The sequence below is a fragment of the Python bivittatus genome, unplaced genomic scaffold (genome assembly GCF_059951505.1).
Source record: "Python bivittatus isolate LINGU-HERP-01145 unplaced genomic scaffold, Pbiv_v1 ctg000480_np1212, whole genome shotgun sequence".
NCBI classification, from domain to species: domain Eukaryota; kingdom Metazoa; phylum Chordata; class Lepidosauria; order Squamata; family Pythonidae; genus Python; species Python bivittatus.
In genome coordinates, this window is record NW_028277075.1 from 26,923,108 (window position 1) to 26,932,077 (window position 8,970).

The window sequence follows — 8,970 nt, forward strand, 5'->3', positions numbered from 1 at the left end:
ATATACAATATTAAATCAACATTAAAAATTAAATTAAAACCATCAATAATTATGTATAAAATATATTTTAAGACCTCTTTAAATGTGAAGTGATCATGTTCCTTTATTTAGCAATGAGTACATTTCTGAGAATTGTTGCAGCTATATGGGACATTCAAATTATGGGGGAAATGCAAATCTAGCCATGATTACACATGCTTAATTACATAAGGATTACTGTAACAATGTTTGCATAACATGCTGAGATAAAACCCTAAGGTAAAAGGAGCATGTGAATGCTATTTTTAATTCCTGAGGAGCCAAATTTTATGCAAGGATTCAGACTCACTGTGCAGTGCAAACTCAAAACATATCCCTTTAATCCAGGCACTGTACCTTGGTTTTGCTGCTGGTTACAGTGTCTGTATTAAAGGAAACCGAGATGGCACCTATTCACATTATATAAATCTTGGGTAAAACACAGTGTGTTAAAACAACACCCCCATGTTCTTGTTACCTTAGATTTCTCTCAAATGTCTGTGTTTAGGAACTGGTTCAAAGTACTGAAATACTTTGACTAGAAGTGATTTTAGATAATATTATTCCTCTTTTATTGATTTTATTTTTATCTGAGCCTAAATCAATTATGAGTTGATCACATTTATAGCTTTAAAATCTTTATGCTTTCCACATAAGCACATTTGTTCATGCATATCAATGGGGAGACCTTATGCATTCTATAGACATTTCAAATAAAGTTGATAGGAACATAGAAAAGGGCTCTTCCATGGCGATACTCACAAAAAAAAAAACCCCTTTATGTGGCATTTTTTTCACCTTAACAAATTTCTTTGAAAAGATGGAAGAAGCAAAATTACAATAGCAGATGACAACATCTGGGTCCCCCTAAAAGTCCATGAATGAAGCAGGGTGGTGGCAGAAATAATTCCTTTTAGAGAGCTACCCATGCTTTGAAAAGAGTTCAAAAGAACCTTAGCCCATTGAAAGCCCCTGCCTCTTTTCTGGTGAGATTTCACCATCTGAAGATCTTTTTGTTGTGACAGACTTTTGATCTGCAGTTATACTGTCTGAGTTATCTGTTTCTGGCTTTCATTCTGTCTTGAATATTTTTTGCTCCTAATCAAAGAAATACTTTATTATAGTTCAATACTTTGGGAAAATGCAACATTAAAAGCAATTGCTTCTAGAAACAGAACAAACTAAAATTTTTTAAATAAACAAATATATTAATTCACAGTCTAAACTAATCATATATCACAGAACCAGCTATAAGACCTAGTTCCTTTTCAAATGAAGGAGTGTAACAATATGTACTTTAAAAATACAAATAGTCCTTAAATATATTGCTGTAGCAACTACAAATATTACAAACACCTATTGAAACAAGATCAGATTTTGTCATAGCCACTCAGTGATTCTCATTCATAAACACAAACAAACTTGGAAATAAAAAATACCACAGCAACCCAAATTCATTATTTCTAAAATTCTACAAGCTACAACGAGCTTTCTTCAGCACGTTCATACTAATAGTGATCCGACAGTCTTTCCCACAATTAAAAAAGAACTATATTATATTTAAATATGGTTTATAAAAGTATTGTAAAGACTCTTCAAGTCAAGCTCAGCTCCCAGTGACTTCATAGATTAATCCATAAATGGTTTCCTGACAACAATACTAAATTGTTTTGCCACTGCCTTATTTTGAAATACTTTTTAACTTTCCTATCTAGCTTATGTGTTTCCTAGTGGTCTCCTATCCAAGTATTAACAAGATCTCACCCTGCTTAGCTTTTTAAAAGCAGCTGAGATAACACAAACCTTTCCTTTAGTTATATCATTTGAATGAGTACATAATTATCCCAGAACTCTCCTTGCAAATGAATACAGTTGCTAATAATTCTTCAAACCTAAGCAAGTTCATGGCATCTCCTGGTGAATGTAATGGGGAACACTGTCACCTTTATGGGCAATTCCCAAATAGTCTAAATCATTCATTTCTAGTGGTACCTAAATTATACTGAATGTAATACTGGCTTACTGCTATCATCCCCTGATTGGGTGGCCTTATACATCATCATCATCATCATCATCTCACATCTTCTCCTTGGAACAAATATTTGCAGTATTGCTAAAACTGTACAAATATGACTATCATACCAATATGAAAAGAGTCTCTACATATTATATATTAGAAATCATTTCCTACAAGTAGCCAATACATTCTTGCATCCAGCCCTCAGAATAAAAATGTCTGTCTTCATACTAGGTCAATGATGCAGGTCTTATCAGTTCAATAACTTCTTACTATATTCCACACTTGGCTGCTGCTACTGTATAACAAACCAAAGAATGCTATTGTTTGACTCAGGAGAGATAGTGAGATTTGCAGTCATCAGCAAACAGAAGCAATTAAAATCATGAGAGATGTAATGATTGGAAGTTGAGTAAAAAGAAAGGCATCCAGACATGATTGCGTTCTACAGTTATTTTGCAGTCACTAACTGGCCAAACACTGAGTTTCTGTATGATGCTTTTCATAACTTTCTCCTGAAAATTAATATTAAGAATTAAACTTTGTAATGCAATTTTATTGTCCTCCATTAAGCTATGGCAAGTTCTAGAGCTTGTCCTATATAGCTAGGAGAAGTGGATCCCATGTATGGAAAGAATATTAAAGCACTATAAGATTTCTGGAAGACTAAGAAAGTCCCATCACATCTGCTACAATGACTGTATAATTAATGTTTTCTGCATCAGAAACATAGGTGTCAGGCCTCTCTTGACAAGTTAGCCTAGAAGTAGGAACAAAAGGTATTTAAGAATACAGAAGTTCTGCTAAGTAGGCTTATTGTAAAAAAAAAGCTAATGAAGGAGTTAAGAAAGAATTCCAGTGATAGCTATGTAGCAAATGCAAGCCATATTTATAGTGGAATCAAGGTTTACATTCTGGTACATTTTTCCTGTCTGACAGTGTAAGAGGCTTGAAGCTATTCTCTTTTGTGGCAGGAGGACAATTTCTACCTATGTCTTGTTTTAGCAATGGACTAATCTGGTTTCAATCTTTTTGAACCTGAGTACATGAGAAGTAGTTTTCACAATAGGTTTCTAGCCCCATTACTTGTTGCTGGCATGAATTCAGAACATACCTAGTTGTATTTATCTTTTCCATTTTTGTTAGAGATATCAAACTCTATAATTGGTTCCTACCTGGACCAGCTTACAGCCTGAATGAGAAATAATAGATTGAAATTGAATCCAGACAAGTCTGAAGATCTAGTGGTTGCAGGGGCTCTCAATAATTATAAGAGGTATTTTTTGTCCTGAGGTGTTGTTTTTTTCCCTTCTAAGGCATCAAACCTGTAGTTAGGAAACAATCTGGACCTTTCACAGTCCCTGAGTGCTCAGGTCAGTATAATGGCTAGGAGCCCTTACTTCCATCAGTGGATAATTTGCCATTCTATTGCATGGAAATTTCAGCAGCTTCAAAATATGGCAGCCGCCTATTAGCAGTATTCACTGAAAGCATATAACATGAAAGCTGTATTGGCTCCTGATAATTTTTCATGCCAAACTCAAGATGCTTGTTATCCATATAAATCTCTGTATGGCTCAAGGCCCTCTTTAAGGAGTAGATCCAGCCACAGTGGACAACTATCATCCAATCTCTAACCTTTCCTTTATGGGGAAGGCAGTTGGTGGGGCTCCAACAGCAGGGTTTTGTAGAGAAAATGGGATTATCTGGACTCTTTTCAGTCAGGTTTTAGACCAGGGCATGGAACACTGCACTGAGTTGCTGATGCAGTGGAAGTCTTGACCAAATTCCTGTAGGCTGTCAGGGTCCAAATGGGAAGAAGCAAGTTGCTACTGCTAGTATGCCAGTTTCAGCCTTTCTTGGAGAAATAGGCTGGCAACAGTAACTCACACGCTTGTCACCTCCTGTACATATCACTTTAATTGACTCTGCATGAAGACTGTCAGAACCCACAGTTGGTTCAACATGTAGCAGCCCACCTGTCAGTAGATGATAGCCATTATTTGCATATTACACTGATGCTGAGGGCTCTGCGGTGTCTATCCATAGGCTTTGGGGTATAATTCAAAGTTTGGCATCCCAGGTAATCTGCTTCAAATCAAACCTATTAGTCTTGGTTACATGTCCTGCATGGGGATCCTGAGAGTTCCTTCCCCACACTAGGTTCAGAAAGGGGCAGGCATCATTGGTTCTCTGGGGCAGCCCCTATTCTCTGGGAAAGCCTCCCTCCAGAGATCCATATGGTGTTGTCCCTCCTGATATTTAGAAAAGCAATGAAAATGGAGCTCTTCAGGAGTGCTTTAATGGTTAGATCATATTGCTGGAAGCCAATGTTATTATAATCCTGATGATTTTAGTTTGCATTATCATAATTGTGTTGGATATTATTTTATTTTGATTGTCATTATGTTCTATTGCAAACCACTGCAGGCTGGCCTCATGGCTGAGAGACGTGGTATATAAATGAAATACATAAATAACATGTTTCCTTGCAAGAACTGTGTCTACATTTTCCAGCCATGAAAACAGCTCATATAATTGATCTATCAAAACACTGTTCTTTCTCCCTTTATTCCACCTGTTCCATGTTTTCCCATATTTTCCCTTATAAAAATTACATTCCCTTCCCTCAAGTTGATAATATACCAAATTCTTTCCTGGGATCAGGTATGAAATCCTACAAACCAGCTTTATTTTCACTTAATTACAAGAGACTCCAACGCCTATAGTTTTTCACATCATTCCTAATGTAAAAAACTTTATATGAGAGTATCTGGTAAGACTTTGCCCCTTTGAAAGGGGCATTTCAGAAAAATGCAGATGCATGTGCAAAGCACCTTTTTCAAATTTTTTATGGAGCCACATCTTTTTCCTGACTTGATGGCTACTTTGGTAGCTGCTTCTGGCTGTCTCCACAAGGATGCTGGGAGAAAAAATGAAGCAAAGTGGGTACATAAACACCCATGTAGAGACAGCCAGGAGTAGCTTCCAAAGCAGCCCTCCAAATATGCAAAAATTGAGAATTTGAAAAGAAGTGCTTTGTAATTCACTTCCACAGATCTGAGAAGGATTTATACAGCCCTAATGCAGTAAGCATCCTTGCTTTCTGATCTCCAGGAGGAGCGCCAAATGAGGAATCTCTCTCTCTCTCTCTCTCACACACACACTCACACAGCCATACATATATACAGACAGGACAAATTCACATAAGAACTTCTTCCACTCTTTGCATAAGCCCACATCCAAAAAAGGTAAGAACAACTATCCAGGACACATGATTCAATCAAAGCTCAGACACTTAAAAGTCAGAATTACTGAGAATACTACAGAAAATACATCAAAACAGCAATTTCCTTGTGAAAGTTGGACAACTTATAAATCTATACATTTACCTGGGGGAAATCTGATTGAAATCAATGAGCTTTACTTCTGAGTAAGTACCTTTAAGCATAGGAATATCAGAAGTCAAGATCAATGTTACAAATGTGTGAAAAATGAAACATGTATCCTCTCATCTTTCCATACTGATAGAATGGTATCTATCAGTAAAACAGGTTTTTCCTATCCACTGCAGCATTTTATATTTTCTTGGGGGGGGGGGGCTCTCCAGAGCAAATATGATAGTATGTTAGCATGGACTAAGACAAAGGGGATAGGGGAGGGATCACTGATGCAATATTGGCTCTCACTATTTTTTGGTATGCATTATGATTATTCAGTGTTAATATGAAAATAAAACAGTTTGTAGTTGCAAGTAACTTTTTGCTTCTTGCCAATTGGTTTTCAAGTTTTTGTTTAAGCTCCATCACATAAGCAAAGTTAACATTAAGAGAGGATTTTAAAAAGAAGTATACTTCATCCAGTACAGCAAGAAAATAACTAGTCAAGAACAGAGACTGTTTCACAAACTAGAGCCCAAGTCAATTCATTGTTTCTTACAAACCACATACCTATAATCAATAGCACTTTATTGATCATCTTCAACTTCTGAAGTTTCCTAATCAATCTTTCAAATGTTTTTAGAATGAACTTATGTGCATATTATAAAAATCTTAACTCATTTAAGATGACACCTCTCAGATAACCTTGAATATTGTATACAGAAAATGCTCATCTTTTTATATCTGTATTTAATTCATATTGCTAAACCTACTCCTTTTGCTTGATTGATATACATATCTAATATTAAGAATCACTGTATTGTTGTCATATAGCAGAAAGGGAAAAGGCTGTAATTTCTGAAACAGATGTTCTCCTGCTCCAACTACAGGCAGTTGTCATTTTAAGGTCCTTAGAATAAGGTCATACCTGTCTCTTTGAAAAGAAAGTATATACTGTATAACTGTATTCATATCATCATGCAACTGCTGTTGCAGCAGCAATGTTTAGCCTCAGTCTCCATCTGCCTCCATGCTACAGCTTATTTCTATGAATAAAAGAGAGATAACTGTATCAACACTGCCAGATTTTAAAGTCAAACTGCCTACTATCCGCCCCCCAGTTAGTTCCCATCAATAAAAGAGAGGTAGAAACAACCAAGCCTGAGGATGAAAATGAGATCGTTCACATAAACACCGCACAGAGCTCACAATGTTTTTACAACGCTGCTCACAAACTGTTGTAGCATCGCCAATAATCTCATCGGTTCGAGGCAACAAACTTCTGCGATCCATCTCGCCATTACCCCGTCGCGGCGCGCACACGCAAGGGAAATACAGGAGTTGGACCAGCCGACAAACTAGATTAAAGGATGGGCCAGGCTCTGCCAGATCCCCTGTCATGCAAGGGTCAAGTTTTGGGGTTTTTTCATTGCAGCATTTCCGCCCCCTTCGGTCCCCGCATGTAAAACTGAACAATATATCGAAGGCTATTGGATATCGCTGCCCTAAAGGTTGCCCTTCTCCCTGTCTCCGAACAACCTTCGTCTACTAGAAGCCGCTACCGCCCCCATTCTCCCCCTCTTCAAAGGCGCATCCCCACGATGCTTCAATCCCGCCGCCAGAAGGGCGAGGCGAAGGAGGCCCGTCCGCCGCCAGTCCCCCCAAAGCATCCTCGCCACCGGCCAGTCGCTCCTGCGAGCCCCGGCCGCGGCAGAAGCGGCCTCCCGCCACCTGGGCCGCCGGTGCCGCGGAATGTCAACAAGGCTCCCTCTCCCCGCAGAAGCCCCTCTCTCGGTGACCCCCGCCCTGATCCGCTGGGCCGGAGAGGAGCTCTCACCTGGAACGCAAGCGGCACCCCTGCCTCCTCAGCCTGCGAGCGGGACCGACTCGGGGAAACTCTTTCTGGGGAGCCTTCGGGCGAAAGAAAGGAGGAGAAGGAGGAGGAAGAAGGGGAATATTATTACCGCGGCCCCCTCCGGCTCAGCCCAGCACAGCTCAGCAGCGGACTCCGGCCCATGGCTTGCAACCAGACGGCGGTGGCGCCTCAGTCGTCGTCGCCGTCTCTATGGTAACTGCGGGACCGGACCGGACTAGGGTAGGCTTAGAAGGAGCCTGAAGGATCGCGAGCTGACGGGCGGGGTAACTAACGGGGAGGGGAGGGGAGAGGGGAGGAGGAGGAGGAGGAGGAGGAGGAGGCAGGCAATCAGCGGCACTCGCCGAACGGCCGTTGTCTCTCTCCCTGCAGGGTTAACCACTTCACTGCCGCCGCCGCCACCCTTGTCGGCTCAGTTGCCTGCAGTCCCCGCGGGACGCGACTGCTCTGCCTCTCTACCGTCGCAACCAGCCCCTCCTTTTCCCTTGCCCTCCATCCTAGCGCTAGGCAGCCAGCGATCCCTCAAGAGAATCCGCCCACCTTATCGACACTGTGAAATATTATTGGATCGCTTACGAAGGCCGAGTAGCAGATTGGGTAGCAGTTCTTTCAATCAGTCTGGCGGACGGCCGTATCTTAGAAACGCCGCTGTCCTCACGTTTGCTTATGAGGCGAATTTTGCGAGTGGATTTTGAAAAGAATTCTGGGTATTGTAGTTCAGTGTGCATTATCGGAAAGGGTTTCCCGAAGGGCGGAATGCGAAGTTCAGATATATCTGCTCGTGGGGTGCAGCAGATCAGAGGTGACGGTGACTTCCGCTTACGGACTGCCTTTTAAAAACAATCCTAAAGTGGAGAAACACACTGACGGAAGTATTTTATGTTGCTTTAGCAGAACTATTGACTACTTTCTTCCTAATGCACTCTGGTACTGAAAGAAAACTGCTTTAAGCTGAGTCTGTAGTGAACCGCTCTGGGTACCTACGTTGCAGTGTAGGATCCCCAGTAAACTCTTATAATCTATGAAAAAGATGGGCAGCTGGCAATCTGATTTAAAGCAAATTGCAGTGGTAATTTAAGAAACACAGAGTGAATGGTAAGAATTATAGGCATTATCATGTATTCTTCTGAAGGACAAACTATGTGCACAGTGCACAAACTGTGTCCCAGTACTCTTACTCTCAATTGCAACAATTATAAAATTACAGATTTGAAAGGGCCTATTTAAGCCCCTGAGTCCAAACCCTTTCTCCATGCAGGAATCTAAACTAAGGCATCCTTGACAGGCAGCTGTCCAATCTCCACTTGAGCCCATCCAGTTAAGGGGAGCCCACAACCTCTCAGACTAATGAATTCAAATGTTGAACTATATTAACCATTAGGAAGGAGGGGTTTTTTTTTAAATTACAGTCAGAATCTGCCTTCCTGTAACTTAAATCAATTATTCCATGCCCTTCTCAAGGAAAAACAGCAAAAACATCTGTGCCTTCTTTTGTGAGATATTGTTTCTGGTATTTGAAAAGAGCTATGGTACTGCATTCAACCCCATGCAGTCTTCTCAAAGTGAAACATGTCTAACTACTTTAAGTTCTCTTCACATAATTTAGTTTTAATCCACTGATCATCCTTATTAACCAATTCTGAATCTGTTCCAATTTTTCTGGATCCTACTTTTAAGTGTGG

General features: G+C 40.3%; 1 protein-coding gene across 3 annotated transcripts in view; it reads right to left on the minus strand.

The window, feature by feature from the left end:
* TTBK2 (tau tubulin kinase 2) overlaps window positions 1-7,758 on the minus strand; it is a 93,439-nt gene extending 85,681 nt beyond the window's left edge. For 2 of the 3 annotated variants that reach the window (XM_088145531.1, XM_025165008.2), the window contains exon 1: window positions 7,253-7,758. The gene's annotated coding sequence lies outside the window, so the exon portion shown is untranslated. The remainder of the gene's footprint in view (window positions 1-7,252) is intronic. The other variant, XM_088145530.1, reaches the window with a different exon arrangement.
* Window positions 7,759-8,970: the final 1,212 nt, after the last annotated feature.